At 40.9% G+C, this 18,988-nt stretch overlaps 1 protein-coding gene across 2 annotated transcripts in view; it reads left to right on the top strand.

The window, feature by feature from the left end:
* Positions 1–18,988, top strand: part of ATXN7 (ataxin 7) — a 193,780-nt gene that overhangs the window by 11,147 nt on the left and 163,645 nt on the right. The window lies entirely within an intron of this gene.

Here is an 18,988-nt window from a genome sequence, read left to right as displayed (position 1 = left end):
GTATGTGAGATAAAGTCTTGCCATCCTTGCTTCTAAGAAACGTTGTTGTGCTTCTTCCAAGACAGATTTGTTCGTTCTTTTGGCAGTCCATGGTGTATTCAGTATTCTTCGCCAACACCACAATGAAAGGTGTCAGTTCTTTGGCCTTCCATATTCATCATCCAGCTTTCATAACCATATGAGGTGATCTGAAAACACCATGGCTTGGGTCAAGCATACCTTAGTCTTAAAAGTGACATCTTTGTTTTTTAACACTTTAAAGAGGTCTTTTGCAGCAGATTTGCCCAATGCAATGTGTCGTTTGATTTCTTGACTGCTGCTTCCATGGGTGTTGATCGCTAGCACAGAGTTGGTGCTCAGTAAAGATCTGTTGAATGAATGTTGACTTAAACTAGCATTTTCTCTTGACAGTGTGTGGTGAACTTTTCAAAGAAGGTTTTGGACATCACTAAAGTATGTGAAGAAAATGCCAGGAATAAAAATTGTTACGGGAGAGTCCATTTTCGGTTTTTATATTTTGAATGAATTAGAGCAATTTTGTTACCTTTTCCTCTTTTAGCCAACTATTTTGCACGTGCATCTTTGTGGTTTAACTATGATCATTTTAGCAAATTTTTACTTTAGTTTCACTTATTTTGGCCTTGGAGTATCTTCTTCCCTCCTCAGTTTTGACTGAGATACATTTCAGTGTTTATATGGATTTAGGAAACCCTGGTGGCGTAGTGGTTAAGTGCTATGGCTGTTAACCAAGAGGTCGGCAGTTCGAATCTGCCAGGCGCTCCTTGGAAACTCTACGGGGCAGTTCTATTCTGTCCTATGGGGTCGCTATGAGTTGGAATCGACTCGATGGCAGTGGGTTTTTTTTATATGGACTTAGAAGCATTGACCTAGGGATAAACAATGAGAAGTTTAGCCACATCAGGCTGTGACATAGTTACTATCACTGGGTTTTGAGTTTGTCATAGGAAATTCTAGGAAATGGATGGAATATATGATTCAAATATCTATATCTATATGTGTAATAACCAGAAACCAAACCCATTGCCATCCAGTCGATTCCGACCCTATAGGACAGAGATACATGTAATAGATAATTAGTGAAGCCTCTATCATTAGTTATCCCTTCTGAGCAGCAAACCTGTTGAAACTTTGTATCTAAAACAAGAACCGTTTTATTTGCTTACAGTTCTGTGGGTCAGCAGTTGGGACAGGGCAGTTCTTCCTCTTTGTTGCCTGGATGGGGCACTAATGTGCCTCCAGTCATCTGGAGAGGTTGGTCTCTAGCCCTGTAGTTGGGACGGGTCATCTGGGCTCCGAATGGTCTCATTGTCCAGCAGCTAGACTCAGCTTCCTCTCGTGGAGGCACGGTGTTCCAAGAGAGTGAAAGCTGCAAGGCCTCTCGAGGCCTAGGCTTAGAAGTCACACAGTAATCACTCGACTGCATTCTGTTAAAAAAAAGCAGGTTGCAAGGCCAGCCAGATTATTCAAGGGGCGAGAAATAGACACCACTTCTTGATAGAGATGCTGCAGTCACACAGGGACGTGCCTACAGGATGGGGAATGGTTGCAGCCATCTTGGCAAAGAGTCCGCCATGCGTGGTTGTTGTTATGGTAACCAAACTCCCTTCTTTTGCTGTAAATGAGAAAACTAAGACTCTGCCGTGGGGAGCAGTGCTAAGTGCTTCCTGTGTTATAGTCTCTGAGGTAGGTACTATTATTATCCCCACTTTATAGGAGCTGTAAACGAGCCTTTGGGGAGGTTAAGTAACTTGCCCTAGATCATTTATCTAGTTAGGGTCAGGGCCTAAACTTCTTAAATCCCTCACTGAAGAAGCTTACATGTGGTAGAGGAGTGAGGAGAGAGAGGAAGCATGTCTTAAGCATCTTAAAGGAAAATTCCGTATCTTAAACTGTTACGTGAATTTTATATTCTACTCCATTTTGTTTTACCATAACATTAATAGTTTGTTACTTGCCAATCAAATTAAATTTTATCCTCTAAGTTTTTGAGAAAACGGATTCTTCTATTATTAAAATAATAACTAGCTAAAAGTCTTTAGTTGTAAGCAGTAGAAACTAAATCTGACTATGCAAAAAAAAAAAAAAAGTTTACCGGAAGGATGTGGTGTATCTCCCAGAATTGATGGTAGAGATGAAGAATTGCTCCTCAAAACGGACGAGGTCCAGCAGCTTCAGTGATCCAAGTGGCAGGACTTGATGGAAGTCCCCTGAGGGCACTGCATATGTGCCCACTACTCCAATCATGTTTAATCTCAGCCTCTACTCAGAGGGCATCCCTCAAGCCCAGACTGGGTGCTGTACCATTTGTGGACAAGACAGAGGTGGGCACCTTGGTTGCTGCCCCTCTAAGACTATATATACCCAGTGGGAAGTTGTAGTCCCTGCAGAAGGAACGGATGCAGGGCAGGTAAAACCAGCAGGTGTTCACCCACCCAGCGTTTGTGGGGCACTTTATGTGAGTTGCCTCACACATTATCACATTTAATATTTGCAGCACTGTGATGACTCCTGGCTCCTCCGTCTTCCTCCCAGCCAGCATTCTCCAGGGGCTCTTAAACCCCAGCTTGAGAAGCACTCGTCCGGCCCTGCACCATTCTGTTTCTGTTTCAGCTAGTGAGCGCTGCCCACTCGGAGTGCAGGACACTGATCCATTTACACACCGTAATCTCTCCCAAATCGTATTATGTATTTGCCTGCTTTTTAAAGAATGGTGTATAGACTGGAATTTAACCATTTATTGGTAACTCAGGGTCACCTTCGAGAACATTTTTACCTGTGCATAGTGATTTCCTCAGGACCCAGTGAAATCAACGTAGCTTTTGGCCTCTGCACTAGATGTCCCCAAACAACCCTGGATTTGTAGGTTTTCTGGCTTCTATTGCCTACCTGCTTTCATTGTAACCTTGCTTTTAGCTGAAAATAAACATTTTAGACTTTACAGCTGACAAGCTAAAAGGATAACCTATGTTTACATAGCTTTTATAGTGTAAGTTAAACCACTTTTCAATGGTAAAATGGTGTGCAGATACAATGTGATTTTATTTAGAGCATATTTCACATGTATTATTTTATAGTCTACTCCTTTGAAGTCAGAGAAGAGCAGGTATTTCCCCCATTTTTGAGCTGAGTATGCGGTTTAGAAAGGGTAGGCAATTTCCCCTTAAACACAGGGCTTTTGGGAGGAGAACCCGAGTGTTCTGACTGCCCATGCCTTCCTGAGGGTGGTTCTAGAACAGTGGTTTACTGACTGCAAAGCCCTTTTTCTGGCCGCTGGAGGTTGCAGGCTGGATTGGAGGTGGACGGACCTGAGGCTCGGCTTCCATCACCTTGGGGACGTTGGTGTGTAATGGTGGTGTTTAGTAATCACCTTGGTCATTAGCAGCTGCTTTTGTTTTTTCTTGCCTTGGAGGCCCTGCATGTTTGTGTTTCGCCACAGAGGGCCAGTCCAGGATCCGATTTACGCCACCTCTTGCCCTGCTCAGCTGGTTTTGAAGAACCTCTTGGAGCCCTTCAGTCTGGCCTTTTTCACTTCCCCACGTTGTAATTACCACCTTGTGGTGTAGTCACTCACCCTCCCAGCCCCTGGATTCTTCTTTTAAATGGTCCAAGCTGTTTTCTGCTGTTCACGTCCTCGACCACTACAAGAGGCTGTGAGAAGAGCACTTGGCATTTTTGTTTAATTAAGGTCTCCAGACAGTGTTCTGTTAACAGCAGGCTTGTATGTTAGGCCTCCCACCACTCTCCTTACCTATTTTTTTTTTTTTTCTTTTTTGGACATTTTATTGTGCTTTAGGTGAAAGTTTGTACAGCAAATTGGTTTCTTCAAGAATTGATATGCAGATTGTGCCTGACCTTGGTTGCAATCCCTGCAGTATGTCAGCACTCGCCCCCTTTCCCCCTGAGTTCCCGGTTTCCATTTATCTGGTTTCCTTGCCCCTCCCTGCCTTCTCGTCTTTTCTTTTGGGCAAATGTTGCCCTTTTGGTCTTCTACGGTTGACAGTTCCAAGGAGCACATTCCTCACGGGTGTTATTGTTAATTTTATAGGCTAGTCTATTATTTGGATTAAAGATGATCTCCAGGAGTGGCTTCAGTTCCAGGTCAGAAGGATATCTTAGGGCCATAGTGTCGGGGGTGTCTCCACTCTGTCAGATCAGCTAGTCTGGCCTTTTTTATGAATTTGATTTTTGTTAGGACATTTTTCTCCCTTTCTTACCAGGACCTTCTCTTGTGCTCCTGGTCATAGTGGTCAGTAGTGGTTGCCAGGCACCATCTAATTCTTCTGGTCTCAGGCTAGAGGAGGCTATGGTTCATGTGGGCCATTAGTGCTTTGGACCAGTTGCCTCCTTGAGTCTTTGGTTTTCTTCACTGTCCATTGCTCCAGATGGGAAGAGACCGATAGTTGTATCTTAGATGGCCACTTGCAAGCTTTTAAGACCCCAGACACCACTTACCAGTCTAGGATGTAAAACGTTATTGTTATGAATTATGTTATGCCAATTGACCTAGATGTCCCTGGAGACTATGGTCCTTAGACTTCAAACCTGGTAACTCAGTCCTGCGAGGTATTTGGTTATGTCTGAGACACTTCCATGACTGTGTCCACTGTGTGCTCTGTCCTATATATGAATACACGTGCGGCACGCACATATGTCTACGTAGAAATATCCACAACTATTCCTGTAGGGTCGCTAGGAATTGACTCAAAGGCAACAGGTTTTTTTTTTGGTTTTTTATACCTATGCGTGCACGCAGGTGTGCTCGCGTACAACCCCCTACACCTATTTAGCATACATATCTATCTGTATATCCACTCACAAATTGTTTGTTATTACTGTTGTTACAGGATTGTATATGTTATATTATTTACCGCAGTTGCCCTTCATTCTTGCATAGCTCTCAATGGCTTCCTTTGCCTTGGTCACGCTGTGCTGATTTCCGCATTTTGTATATTGCTTTTCCCTTCACCAGAATTAACACCAGTCTACCCTCTAGCTGGTGATTCTCTCTCCTTCCCCCTCTCATCCCTGGTAATCATCAAACAATGTTTCTTTTTATGCATAAACCTATTCTTGACTGTTTATAAAAGTGGTCTCATACAGTATTTTTCCTTTTGTGATTGACTTATTTCATTCACGTAAAGTTCTCCAGATTTATCTATGTTGTGAGATATTTTGGAGATTTATCATTATTCTTTATCTTTACGTAGCATTCCGTTGTATGTATGTACCACAATTTGTTTATCCATTCATCTGTTGATGGGCACTTAGGTTGTTGCCATCTTTTTGCTATTGTGAATGCTGCTGCAGTGAACATAGGCTGTATATGTCTTTTTGTGTTACAGCTCTTATTTCTGTAGGATATATACCTAGTGGAATTGCTGGATCATATGGTATTTCTATTTCTAGCTTTTTAAGGACGTGCCATACCATTTTCCATAGTGGTTGTACCATTTTAGAATCCCACCAGCAGTGTATAAGGGTTCCAGTCTCCCTGCAACCTCGCCAGTATTTGTTGTTTTCTGTTTTTTTGATCAGTGCCATTATTGCCAGGGTGAGGTGGTATCTCATTGTGGCTTTGATTTGTATCCCTTTAATGGCTGATGAGAAACCCTGGTGGCGTAGTGGTTAAGTGCTACGGCTGCTAACCAAAGGGTCAGCAGTTCGAATCCGCCAGGCGCTTCTTGGAAACTCTATGGGGCAGTTCTACTCTGTCCTATAGGGTCGCTATGAGTTGGAATCAACTTGACGGCACTGGATTTGGTTTTGGTTTTAATGGCTAATGATTGTGAGCTTCTCTTCATGTGTTTGTTAGCCCCCAGAATGTCTTCTTTGGTGAAGTGTCTTTTCATGTCCTTTGCCCATTTTTTAATTGTTTGTCTTTTTGTTGGTGAGGTGTTGAAATTTTCTATAAATTTTAGAGATTAAATCCTTGTCAGATATGTCATTGCCAAATATTTTTTCCCAGTCTGTAGGTTCTCTTTTCATTCTTTTGGGAAGTCTTTTGATGAGCCTAAGTATTTAATTTTTAGCAGGCCCAGTTATCTAGTTCACCTTCTGCTGTCTGCGCATTATTAGTTATGTTTGGTAGTCTATTTATGCCATAATTTAGGATCCCTGGCTCTGTCCCTATGTTTTGTTTCAATGAACTTTATAGTTTTCGGTTTAACATTTAGGTCTTTGATCCCTTTTGAGTTAGTTTTTGTGTATGGTGTGAGGTATGGATCCTGTTTCATTTTTCTGCAAATGTGTATACAGTGTTGCCAGCACCATTTGTTAAAGAGGCTGTCTCTTCCCTGTTTGATAGACTTTGACCCTTTGTTTGTTGAAGATCAGCTGTCCATAGGTGGGTAGATTTACATCTGGGTTCTCAATTTTGTCTGTCATTGTACCAGTACCAGGCTGTTTTGACTACCGTGGCTGTATGGTAGGTTCTGAGATCAGAAAGCATGAGGCCTCCTACTTTGTTCTTCTTCTTCAATAATGCCTTAGCTATCTCAAGCCCCTTTCCTTTCCATATGATGTTAGGGTTTAGTTTTTCCATTTCATTAAAGAATGTTGTTGGAATTTGGATTGGGATTGCATTATATTCATATATCACTTTGGGTAGTATTGGAGCCCTGGTGGCACAGTGGTTAAAAGCTTGGCTGCTAACCAAAAGATCAACAGTTCAAATTTACCGATCGCTCCTTGGAAACCCTATGGAGCAGTTCTGCTCTGTCCTATAGGGTTGTTATGAGTCGGAATCAACTTGACAGCCACTGGTTTCATTTTTTTTTTTGGAGTAGTATTGACATTTTCACCTTGTTAAATTGTCTATCCACAAGCATAGTATGTTTTTCCATTTTTGTAGGCCTCTTTTGGTTTCTTTCAGTAGCCTTTTGTAGTTTTCTTTGTGTAAGTCCGTAGTTAGATTTATTCCTAAACATTTTATTCTTTTGAGGGGTATTGTAAATGGTACTGTTTTCCTGATTTCCTTTTTGGAGTTCTCTTTGTTAGTGTAGAGGAATCCAGCAGATTTTCGTGTGTTGATCTTGTACCCTTTCACTTTGCTGAACCTTTCGATTAGTTCCAGCAACTTTCTTGTGGAGTCTATGGGATTTTCTGTGTATAGGATCATATCATCTGGGAATAGAGATAGTTTTAGTTCTTCTTACCAATATGGATGCCCTTTATTTCCATTTCTTGCCTTATTACTCTAGCTAGGACTTCCAGTACATTATTGAATAAGAGTGGTGATAAAGGGCATCCTTGTCTCGTTCTCAAGGGGAATGCTTTCTGTCTCTCTCCATTGAGAGTAATGCTGGCTGTTGGTTTTGTATATGTGCCCTTAACTATGTAGAGGAATTTCCCATCTTTCCTGTTTTGCTGGAGGTTTTTTATCAGGAAAGGGTGTTGGATTTTATCAGATGTCTTTTCTGCATGGATTGAGATGATCATGTGATTCTTTTCCTTTGTTTTATTTATGTGATGAATTACACTGATTTTCTGATGTTGAACCATTCTTGAATTCTTGGCATGAATCCCACTGGTCATGGTGTATTATTTTTTGATATATTGTTGAATTCTGTTGGCTAGAATTTTGTTGAGAATTTTTGCATCTATATTCATGAGGGATATTGGCCTGTAATTTCTCTTTGTTTTTTTTTTTTTTTTTAGGGGTGTCTTTTTTTTTTTTTGCCTGCCTTTGGTATTAGGGTTATCCTGGCTTCATATGGTGAATTAGGGTGTATTCCTTCCTTTTCTATGTTCTGGAATAGATTGAGAGGAATTGCTGTCAACTCTTCTCTGAATGTTTGGTAGAATTCTACAGTCAAGTCATCTGGGCCTGTGTTTTTTTTGGTGGTGATGGCGGTGGTGGTATTGGGAGTTTTTTTTATAACCTCTGCAGTTTCTTCTTTTGTTATGAGTCTGTTCAAATTTTCTATCTCAATTTGTGTTACTTTAGGTAGATAGTATGTTTCTAGAAATTTGTCCATTTCTTCTAGGTTTTGAAATTTGTTGGAGTACAATTTTTCATAATTTCTGTTATGATCGTTTTTATCTTCATTGATTCTGCTGTAATGTCACCCACCTCATTTCTTATTTTGGTTATTTGCATCTTCTCATTCTCTTCCCTCGTCAGTTTGGTCAATGGTTGGTATATTTTATTGATCCTCTCAAAGAACCAACTTCTATTCTTGTTGATTCTTTCTATTGTTTTTCTGTTTCATTTATCTCTGCTCTAATCTTTATTATTTCCTTTATTCTGGTGCCTGTGTGTTTCTTTTACTGCCCTTTTCTATTTGTTTGAGTTGTAGGGTTAAGCTATTGATTTTGGACCTTTCTTCCTTTTTTGATGTGTGCATTTATTGTCATAAATTTTCATCTGAGTACTGCTTTTGCTGGGTACTGAAGGTTTTGGTATATTGCGTTTTCTTTATCATTTGATTCTAGAAATTTTTTAATTTCATTTTTAACCTGTTCTATTACCCTGTGGTTTTTAAGCAAGGTGTTATTCAGCTTTCATATATTTGACTTTTTCTCCTTGTTCTTCCTATCATTGATTTCTGTTTTAGAGTGTTTTGATCAGAGAAGATGCTATGTATTATTTCTATGTTTTTCAATTTATTTGAGGCTTGATTTTTGGCCTAAAATATGCTCTATTCTGGAGAATGATCTGTGTGCCTTGGAGGAGAATGTGTACTGTGCTGCTGTGGGGAGGAGTGTTCTGTGAATGTCTATGAGGTCAAGTTTGTTGATTGTGTTGTTTAGATGTTTGGATCTCTGTTTAGTTTCTTTTCTAGTTCTGTCCTTAATGGAAAGTGGTGTGGTAAAGTATCCTATTATTATTATGGAACTGTCAATTTCTCTTTTGAATACTATTAGAGTTTTTTTTTTTTTTGATTATTATTAATATACTTTGAAGTTTGTCGTTGGGTGCATAAGTATTTATTATGGTTATATCCTCTTGGTGAATTGACTCTTTAGTCATTATATAATGCCCTTCTTGTCTCTCATGATGGATTTTGACTGAAAGTCTATTTTATCAGAGATTAATATCGCCACTCCTGCTCTTTTTTTGGTTACGTGACATATTTTTTCCCATCCTTTGATTTTTAACCTTTTTATGTCTTTGTATCTAATGTGTGTCTCTTGTATGCAGCATATTGATGGGCCATGTGTTTTTTTATCCGTTCAGCCACTTCCTATCTCTTGACTGGTGCATTTAAACGATTTACATTTACTGTGATCATTGATAGGTATGAAGTTATTGCTGCAGTTTTGTTATGCCTTTTTGGTGGTGTCAACGTGTTCTTTGTTCTGCTTAATTTTCCATGCTGAGCCTTTTTGTTCATGTATTTTCTTTGTTGTTGTTGATTTGGTGTTTACTGAGACTTTATGGTTTTCATGTTCTTTATTTTGGCAAGTTAGCCTGTTAATTTTCTTGGCGGTCACTCTCAAATTTACCTTTACCTTCCTAAGTTTAAAACAGTCTTTTATTTATTGATATTCCCTTGATTTCCTCTCCATATGGAAGTTCTATAACTACACTATTTATTTTACCTTTTTGTTTTGAAGTTGCTGTCATTTACAGATTGACATCTCTGGCTCCCTGTTTTCAGTTTTGTAGCTTTACTTTACTTTTGAGAACTCTTTATCTGGGTTGGTATCTGGATGATGCTGTCGTGTGTCTTAATCTCAGGTTGTTATGTGATGTTGTTGGTTCTTATTCCAAAGGATTCCCTTTAATATTTCTTGTAAAGTTGGTCTGGTTTTTACAGATTCCCTTAATTTCTGTTTATCTGGGAAGGCCTTAGTTTTGCTATCATATTTGAGAAACAGTTTTGCTGGGTGTATGATTCTTGGTTGGCAATTCTTTTCTTTCAGGGTTTTATACATGTCATCCCATTGCCTTCTTGCCTGCATGGTTTCTGCTGAGAAATCAGAGCTTAGTCATATTGGTATGTCTTTGTAAGTGATATTTTGTTTTACTTGAGCTGCTCTCAGAATTCTTTTTTTGTCTTGGTTTTGGAGAGTTTGAGTATGATGTGTCTTGGTGACTTTCTTTTGGGGTCTGTCATGTAAGAGGTTCGTTGAGCTTCTTGGATGGAAACCTTCTCATCTTTCATGATGTTAGGGGAGTTTTCTGCCAGCAAATCTTCAAAAATTCTCTCTGTGCTTTTTTTTTTTTTTTTTTTTGATCTGCTCCTGTTCTGGAATTCCAATCACTCATAGATTATTCTTCTTGATAGTGTCCCACATAACTCTTAGGTTTTCTTCATTCTTTTTTTCTGATAGTTCCTCAAACTAATTAGTATCAGGGAATTTGTCCTCTGTTTTGCTAATTCTTTTCTTCCATTGATTCAGTTCTACCTCTATGTCCTTCCATCGAGTTATCTATTTTTGATATTATATTGTTAATCTTCCGGGTTTCTAGTTGCTGTTTTTGTATGGTTTCTGATTGTCTATTTACTTTCTTATTTTATTCTTGTGTTGTTTTTCTGAGTTCTTCTAGGGTTTTTTCTGTATTTTCTTTGGTCTTGTCTGTGTTTTCCTTGATCTCTTTGAGGATCCTATATATGTTAAGTCTTTTGAATTCCTTATCAGGTAGATCCATTACCATTTCTTCCTCAAGAAGGTTTTCTGCCCCTTTTTTGGTCACGTATTTGAGTCAGCTTATCTCCCCTTACTTTGAAAGTGTCATTGTAGTCTGCACCATAAATTTGTGGTAAAAAGGTGGTTCAGGTTTGGCCAGACCTTTTTGTAAATAGAATCCAAGACTTTTCTGTAGCTTTTACAACCTAGTTCTAATATTTAATGCTAGCTTTAAAATTGTCTTTTTGAAATTTATTTCAGATGGTGATTTCCACAGCTTCTAATTGTGTTGTTAACTCTTTAACACTAGTCTGAAAAAAAAGTTTCTTTTTTTCCCCTGCATTTTTAGTTTGCCTCATGGTCTCATTTTGAATGTTTACGATCCTTGAACCTTATCCTGGATGCGATGCTGGTAAAGTTCAACCCTGAATGCATACTGGCATTTTCAAGTTTTAAATACTGAATGCAAGGTTCTTTTAGTGTCTGGTTTATCACATCTTAATCACTCTAAGAGGAAGTGTATAAGGCTCCCTTCTCTGTGACCCTACCCTATTGATTATTGTTGTGGTAGTTATAGCTATAAATCATTTGGAAATCGAAGTTAGGAAAGAGACCATTTGCCATTACATTAGGACAGTTTAAAAGGAATCACTTGCCCCAATTTACTAGCTTTCTGAAGCTAGTAAAGATGTTTATGGTTTCCAAGATTCCCTGCTGATATATTTCAACATTGCAAGACAGTGAATAGTACATGTTTAGCTATTATAGATTATGAGAAAGGCTAGCCCTTAGCAAAAGTACTATTCCAGTTTTCTGTTTATAAATGACTCTCATAGTAAACAGCAGTCATGTTCTGGTAGTGGGCAGGTCTTTGGTGTGCCTGTTCCTTTAGCCAACAGCCAGCAACGATTGGCTTTCTTATCCATAGGTGTGGTGTCCAGTGTTAATCAGCTGTAGACTGGAAAGTTTTTATTGCCTGGCACTTGTAGGGGAACAAGCATCAGTCTGTTTTATCTGTAGCCTGTTAGCCATATAGCTTCATATGATTTCGTCTGTGTGGTGTTCTTACACAGGGGAAACAGTTCCATTCGTTTTCACGTCTCTTAGGAGTACTTTGTAGATTGAAAATAGTAAATTTTGACCTTGAGGAGTCTAAATTATCTCAGTTAAGATTGTGATGAGTTACGTGATCAATTTAGCATTCTTGTTCTTCACGTTTTACATGTTTTCTAAAAAAAAAAAAAGTTCATAAAGTAGATTAAACCAAAAAAAAAAAAAAACCAAACTCATGGTCATTGAGTTCATTCTGACTCATAGCAACCCTATAGGACAGAGTAGAACTGTCCCCATAGGGTTCCCAAGGAACAGCTGGTTAATTTGAACTACTGACCTTTTGGTTAGTAGCCAATCTCTTAACCACTGCACCACCAGGGTTCCATAAAATAGATTGCACTATTGAAAAACCTTAAAATACATAAAGCTAAGGGTGGTAATTTGGATTTTGAGTTTCAAGAATTACATAAATTTGGTTCTTGTGGAAAAACTGAAATTCCTGAATGCTTACAGAAGTTTTTTAATGTTTTTTTTCCTGATTACAAAAATCATATGCTTGTAGAAAATTTGGAAGATTTTACAAATACATGCATGAAAATAAAAGTTACTCATACTTTTACCACCCAGAGATATCACTATTAACATTTGATGTATATGCATCCAGCTGCTTATCAAATTTCCCAATAAACTGTTCTTTGAAACTAATGCTGGGAAGTCAGGGTAGAGAGTGGTAGAGATGGACAGAGTGTGAACCACTCTTCCTCACCCCTCTGCCTCTCAGACTGCCTGCTAAGTGTTGCCTTCCCCCTTAGGAGAGAGGCTTCCCCATCAAGATGGGAGCAAAGGCCTGTCTTCCTTTGGGTAGCTTTGGCTGAAGTGTAGCAATGCAACTTTTCTGCAGACTGCAGTCCGTCTGCCTGTGTTTTTATCTGAGTGACTCTCTGTCAGCTCAGAATGGCCGTTGGTTGCAGAGGGAGACGTTTGGAATCCTTACTGGAAGCCACATCAGTTCTTCTCAGCTCCCTAGAAGAACACTTTAAATCAGCTCGTATTCAAAAGAATACCCCAACATTGAGAAATGTAGTAACCTCCGGATTATCCGTGCCAAGTGACAGTAATGTACAGTGGTTAGAGACTCCTAGATGCTTTCAATTGACGTCTAATGGTGAAATCCAGTTGCCTTGGTAAGAGAAAAATCTGGGGACGGAGCTCAGAGCAGATTATGGTATAAACATATGCCAGTTCTCTCCTGTGGAAAAGAAAAGTGCTAATCTGGTCAGATCTGCTAAAGAGATAGGCAAGGCTGAGCGCAGCCAAGTTTTTTCATCCTGCTCACCTTTTGCCATAGTGCAGAAGAAAGATTTATCCTGGGATGAAACAGAAAGACGGTAGGCTTATGGGCGGCTGGCACGTAATACAACATGGTTGGCTCTCTTTCTGTCTGCCTTGGCTCGTGGTAAGCAGATCCTCAGGTCTGAGGAACGAGTAAAGTGAAATGACACACAGGGCAACTTCCCCAGGCAGTGCTATAGCTTCTTGCTTTGGTTTTCAGTGTGAAAACACAATGCTGACTTTGATTCCTTGCCCTCATTGAGAGGAAGCCCATGGAAAAGTAGGAGGAAGTAGCATCTCTTTGTAAATGATTCATTCTTGACATGTAACAGACTCCTGCCTAGAGAATTTAAAGTGTTGGCCCCTCCATTCTGCCAACTTTCCTTCAGGAGCGCCCTCCTGTATTCTCTGGTACCGACCAGTTTAAAGGGTGTCATTTCTGTCTGACAGATGAAAGAGCTTACATGCAGTACCTGGTGGGAAGGGATTACTTTGGAAGAGGGATACCCCTGGTCATAACTGCACACCTGGAAAGGAGAAAGATTGCTGATTTTAAAATCTATGATTTAAAATTTTAGTTCCAAAGTAGTTGGCCATGTATTTCAGTCAGGATCCAGCAGGAAACAGATCCCAACTCAGATGGTTCAAGAGATGTTAGTGAGAGGATTGTTTCTGGAGGGGTGGGCAGAATTAAGAGCAGCATAGGGTTTTTGAAGCACCCAGAGCCTTAACAATGGGAAAGCATCATCAGTGCTAGGTCACAAGGAACAAAGAGAAGAAATAGTGTTACTGGAGTCCAGTGAGGGAGCTGGAGTCCTAGAGGGATTCAGCCATTGCCAGAAAATGCAGCGCAGGGCAGGGAGGGAGCAGGTAAGAAGTACACCCACCCCCATCTTTCTTTTGCCCCTTTTTGATCTCCTTCCCAGTGCTTCCCACAGGCCAAGCCCGCTGGAGGCCTGCCAGCAAGGAGTCCATAGAGGTCAGCCTGTCAGGGCACAGAGGAGGACCCAGAATGGTGGAAAATGGTCTAGGGAGGGAAAGGAAATCAAACAAAGTTACCAGCATGCCCTAGTAGCCTATTCCTAATCCACACTTTACCAGAGACCCTTTTTGGTATTTGTAGTGGAAAAGTAATTTTTACCCACCCACTATCTCTTCCAGGGGGATGGATGGGAGGAATGGGTTCCTGTCCTCCTATTCCGCAGAGTCCGAGTAGCCCTGTTGGGGAAAACTCCAGCCGTTGCCCACCCAGGGGTGGTGGTATACTTTAGACCAGTCCAGTCAAGTCCTCTACCACCCTCACCTTAGTGATTGCTTCAGCAATGGGCTTATGACCCAAGCTGGACCAAGCAGAATCCTCCCCTGGCTTTTGACAGCTGTGGCTGCTAACCAAAAGGTCAGCACTTCAAACCCACCAGGCGCTCCTTGGAAGCCCTATGGTGCAGTTCTACTCTGTCCTGTAGGGTCGCTATGAGTGAGGATCGACTCCACGGTAGTGGGTTTGGTTTTCTTGGGCACCAGGAAAGACTCCTAGGGTGGATGACAGCATTAGCCTGGGGCATCCACCCAGCTGCTGTGCTGGAGGGTCCGTATGCAAACAAAGCGAGCTGAGCGGGGACAAGCCATGCTCAGAGATGGAGGAAAGCCAAGCTCAATGGCGTGATTTAAATTCCGGAAGCTAGCCGTGCTGTGGAATTCTCATTTGTGTAAGGCCATTCCTCCTTCCTTTGCACTCATTTTTTAAGATACTTGAACTGGGGTTCTGTCACTTGGTGGCCAAGAGAACCCTGATGAATATTGCATCTTCTGTGTTTCTTAGTTTGAGGAAACATTTCCGAGAGAGAATTTCTAATGTAAGTAAAAAAGGAAAAGTTATTTTTCTGTCATTGTCATTGAATGTGAGCATATAGAAAGAAATACAGAAGTTGGACAAAGTTTTTATTTAACTTCTTGCATAAATTCAAATGCTGCAATAGCTTCCAAACTAAAACTAAAAAACTCTTTGCCATCGAGTCTATTCCAACTCCTAGCTGCCCTGTAGGACAGAGTGGAACCGCTCCATAGGGTTTCCAAGGGGCAGCTGGTGAATTCGAGCTGCTGACCTTTTCGGTAGCAGCCAAGACCTTAATCACTGCTCCACCAGGGCTCCAAGACTAAAACTAGCAGAAGCAATCTTAAATTTCATTTTCTATTAGATGCCTTCTTTTCAAATGTTGAAATAAGTGTACATTCCTCCGATGGTTATATATAGCATACCATAAAGGAAAACTTCTCCCTTACACTTAGCTAGTTCACGGACACGGAGGTCAGCCCCAAGAGAAAATGGTTTGCAATGACTAGCCAGTACAAACTGATCACCTTTGCCCAGGCTTTTGTGGGTAGAATTTGGGCTTTAGTGTTAACCTGCCTGGTTCAAGGCTAGCCCCTGCCACTTGCTGGCTATATGACGTGTTCCTCAGCTTTTTATCTGTAAAATAGGGAAATTACAAAAACTACCTCTTAAGAGTTATTGTAAGGATTAAATTATATGATACATTAAAAGCCATTTACAACAGTATTATCATCTTATCGTCCTCATCTCCTGAAATCTCAAAATAAACCTTAAAGCATGTGAACTATTGACTGCGACTCAGTTCTGTCTCTTTAAATAGTCTGGCTATCCTACCATCACCAGAGTAACAAGTATCCAAAGAGAGAATCTGAACAGTTCTCAGAAGAATTGGAAAATCATTGAAAGACCTTCTGCTGGGGCATTTTGTTCCTGGTTAAAATTAAACTAAGATTTTTAAAAATTATGCATACAAACTAGACAAGTGATTTATCCAAAAATATAAAACTTGAGATTTTAATCACAAATGGGTGAAATGGATTTTTGTTGTTAAGGTTAAGCTGCAAAAGGAAAATGAAACTTTTTTTTTAAGTCCTTGCGTATTATTCCTTCCGATCTGTTTAACTAAGGTGGGATGAATTAGCAAGACCTTTACACAGCCAATCTAGAAACACAAGAAGAGATTTTCAGCTAATTAAAAAGGGGCATGTTTTACAAAGAAAAAACAAAAGAGGTCTGTTTCAATCCATAACTTTATTGATCAGACCCAGAAGCAAATCAAACCTGTTGCCATCGAGTTGATTCTGACTCGTAGCGACCCTGTAGGTCAGAGTGAAACCGTCCCATATGGTTTCCAAGGCTGTGACCTTTACGGAAGCAGACTGCCACACCTTTTCCTGGGAAGTGGCTTGTAGGTTCAAACTGCAGGCCTTTTGGTTATCAGCCAAGTGCTTAGCTACTGCACCACCAGGGCTCCTTTTATTGATCACAGCAGCAGTTACTTGTTACGCACTTACTGTGTGCTAGGCACTGTACTTGCATTAGCGCACGGTAATCTCCAGGTGAAGCCACTTGCCCGCGGTCACACAGTTTATAAATAGAAGACAGGATTTTAAACCCAGGTTGGTTTAATTCCAAAAACTGATTGCCCTCAGCCATGCCTTTATGTGGTTGTCCTGGGGGTAAAACCTGTAAGGGAGAAGATCCTCGTACTGGGTGATACAGATGCTCACGCAGAGAACGTTGACCTTGATAAGCGCGCAGCAGGAGATCTCTTGCAGCATTTGAGGGAATCAGAACACGGGATTAGCTCCACTTTTCCAAAGAGGAAGGTGAGGCGTCTAGAAGCGGCCTCTAGTGCAGATGCCTTGGGGCAAGAGAGCTTGCAGGGAGCCTTCCAGCCACTCGTGTGACTGCAGCGCCTGGCGGGGCTGAGGGCGTAACCTGGGGTGACAGAGCTCCTCAGACTGGGCCAGAGTTGCTTTCTGCCGAGGACCTTGATGGGCTTTATTCATTGAAAATATTTTGGAAACAGGAAGTTCAAATTTGGAGTCCATTTAGTAGACAAGTGTCTGAAGTCCTTCTCCCAGTCTGCATCTCTGTATCAAAGGACACATTGTAGCTGATTTTTTCATACCTCTGTAGCACTTGGCACCGTAATGTTTGAAAAGGAACCAGCAACGCGGGGTAAGGAATGGATTTTTATGTTCATCTTTTTAGTATAATTCTGGTTAGGTTTTGTGAGTGGGCAAATTGCCTAGCCCAGGTGAGCCTTGCACAGTTAACCTCTCTAGACTCAATCTTCTCACCTGGTAATTAGGGATAGTTAAAACACTTACCTCACAAGCTTGTTGTGCAATATCTAAGTAAAGCTTTTAGCACAGGGCCTGGTACAAATAAAGCTTTCTGGCAGCATTACCTGTTATTGTTGATATTACTGTACATTCTGGCCCAGTGCCTCTTGAGTGAATACGCATTGTTTTATCAAAGACAGATGGTATGGGACACCAGGATTGGCATTTTTAAAAGCTGGTGATTTTAGAATTTACCAGGATAGCAGAATTGGGATTCTAAGCAGTGAAGCACCTGAGTGGCAGTCCTAGTGTCTCCTAGGTGTGTGTGAAGCAGTGGGTGATGGGACTGTGAACCCCTCCCCCATGTCAGCACCCTGCTTTCCGTGCATGTCCACGCCTTCTCCCTGGGAGACTAAGACACTACCAGAGCTGTAGGTGTAGACGCTGAAGCATGTGCTTCTCCAAACCATTTTGTGCCTTCAGCGTTAACAAAAGCTTGACTTATTGTCCATCACTGTCAGGAAAAGTGGAATGGGGCCCTTAGTCTTTTTCGAATATATGTTGGAGTAATTGGAAGCAGCAGGCATAGTGCTGCCTGGTGCATAGCAGAGGCTCAATATATGTTTACTGGATATAAATCTTAATCAGACTGAGTGAGAAGAAGATGACAGAGAAAAGTGTTATTAGGTGCTGGCCTCAGTCTGTTTCCTATTTTTTTTTTTTAAAAGTCTGAAGTCACCCAAGATTTTATTAGCGTAGCCTTTTTTTTTTTTTTTTAATCCAACACAAACTGATGGTTGGAGCCTGGGGTGAAGAATTGCCCAGTGTGCATTGCATGGGATTAGCACTGGTCTCTGCAACCCAGTTATCTCTAGAAACCTGTTTCCTCCCCCACTAGGTGCTTCCACTGCCTGAGAAGCTCCTGGCTCTGTCCTTGTGGTCAGTCTGATTGGTAGTGTGCAAACCATATGCAGACCATAAATAGGAATGCGTAGCTGCTGCCAAAAGTTATCGTCTGTTCTCTTAGCCCAAATAATTAAAAGCTGACCTTAAAGCAACAGGGTCTAACGGTAATGAGGGAAGAAAAGACGAGATCTGAACCACAGAACGCAGCAGACACACAGCGCTCAATCCTAGATCCCCTCCTCCCTCCCCCACCCCAACAACAGAAAACCATCTTCATTGTTGTCTCATTTCCTTTCAGGAACATCATTATGATAAAGCATTTACTGGTCATATCGAACATGAAAGGTGGCTAGTCAGTGGGTAGTTTGATTACCAGACATCCTCTCCAGGACTTACCATGTTATACTACAGGACAAAGACCCTGAAAGAGAGAATTGTGTTGGTTTACAATAGAAGTAGTTCATATAAGAAAAAAAAATCATGTCAAACCTTAAAAGACTCTGGTAAGACCCGGTGCCCAGATGTTGGTTTTGAATCCTGTCTTAGTCATCTAGTGCTGCTATAACAGGAATACCACAGGTAGATGGCTTTAAGAAAGAGAAGTTTATTTTCTTACAGTCTAGTAGGCCAGAAGTCCAAATTAGGACGTCAGCTCCAGGAGAAAGCTTTCTCTCTGTCATATCTGGAGGAAAGTCTTTCTTGTCAATTTTCCCCTGGTCTAGGAACGTCTCTGCTCAGGAACCTTGGGTCTAAAGGAGGCGCTCTACTCCCGGTGCTTCTTTCTTGGTGGTATGAGGTCCCCCGCTCTCTGCTTTTTTCCCTTTCCATTTATCTCTTGAGAGATAAAAGGTGGTGCAGGCCACACCCCAGGGAAACTCCCTTTACATTGAATCAGGGAGGTGACCTGGTAAGGGTGTTACAATCCCACCCTAATCCTCTTTAACATAAAATTACAATCGCAGAGTGGAGGACAACCACA

The sequence above is a fragment of the Loxodonta africana genome, chromosome 22 (assembly GCF_030014295.1).
Source record: "Loxodonta africana isolate mLoxAfr1 chromosome 22, mLoxAfr1.hap2, whole genome shotgun sequence".
Taxonomy (NCBI): domain Eukaryota; kingdom Metazoa; phylum Chordata; class Mammalia; order Proboscidea; family Elephantidae; genus Loxodonta; species Loxodonta africana.
Note: the sequence above shows the minus strand (reverse complement) of the source record. Positions and strands in the feature narration are given on the sequence as shown.